This window comes from Polistes canadensis, unplaced genomic scaffold, assembly GCF_001313835.1.
Source record: "Polistes canadensis isolate GaletaPanama2010 unplaced genomic scaffold, ASM131383v1 scaffold_278, whole genome shotgun sequence".
NCBI lineage: Eukaryota > Metazoa > Arthropoda > Insecta > Hymenoptera > Vespidae > Polistes > Polistes canadensis.
In genome coordinates, this window is record NW_014569825.1 from 145,360 (window position 1) to 146,764 (window position 1,405).

Here is a 1,405-nt window from a genome sequence, read left to right on the forward strand (position 1 = left end):
TATATATATTTTAATATAACGTTCGAATTTATATATGGAAAACTCGGAAAATTTGGCACGAATATATTAAATATATTTTATTCTTTTTCTTTTTCGCTCGTTTCACTTTCATACACACCCTTTGTTCTACCCCATAATCGTGTTCGTTCAATTCGCGAACTGATTTAAAGATTTGATTCCTTTTGATATTAGTTTCTAAATAAAAATTAATACATACAAGAGTGAAACACACACAACATTATCTTTTACTTGCTATGTTGTATTATTTCTGAAATAAAATAAAATTACAAAAAATGAAATTATACAGAAAAAAAAGATATAATTATATTTATAAACGTAGAAAATTATCACAGTTAGAATGATTCGATTTTGTACATAGAATTACGCGCGTTACGTAAACAAATATTAAGTTTCTAATAATAAATAAACGTAGAACAAAACAATATAATTAACGATGGTGTATGTACTTTAATACTGTAAAAAACAAAAAATAATTCATGTTTAGAAAAATAAGAAAGTATTAAAAGGAAATAGATATATCATTTTTTATGACCACTTTTAATTTTTTCAGTTAGACTAACCGCGACTAATGTTTTTTTCTACCTGGCATGGGAATGGTAATAAAATAGCTTAACTGCATCGTCGACATAATATACCTAAATGCATTTTCTTATATTCTTTTTTATTCTAATCTGTATTACCGTCGTCGCAAATGTTTTAGCAAAGCTCTTTTTAAACTTCCCCATTTGTTTATATGCTTTTCCTTTTTTTTTTTTTCTCTTTTGCTTTCACTTCTTTTTGACAATTTGTTTTCTCTGCTCACTGCGGAAACATCCCTTAAAAGTTTTTTTCTAATAATAGAGAGAGAAGCGGTTTTTAAAAAAATTTGTCCATATAAAAAAATACTTTTTCTTCAGCGAACAACTTCTTATGCGCTTTGCGCGTCAATGCTACTATTATTATTATATATTTATGTGTATATTATAATATGTATATATTATATGTGTGTATATATGTAATATGTGTATATAATATATATATTACATATATAACTGCGAAGAAAAACGTGAAATCTAAAGGTACATCAAAGTACGAAACTTTCAGTTTCACTAGAAACACACGAGCCGTGCATAATTTCTTTTTTTTTTTTCTTTATGTTTCCTACAAAAGTAGTTCCTCCTTATTTTTTTGTCGTCTTATTATTTTGTAATTTTTTTTTTGTCTTTTTTATATTTACTTTCACTAGATATATTTCTCTCTCTCTCTCTCGCTCTCTCTTTTTCTGTCTTTTTCCCGCTATTATGCACTTCTATCTTTTTCTATTGTTAGCAATACGTTATTCAAAGTACATATAACAATATACGTAATTTATGAACTTTTCTTCACACTTCTCTTTCTATATATA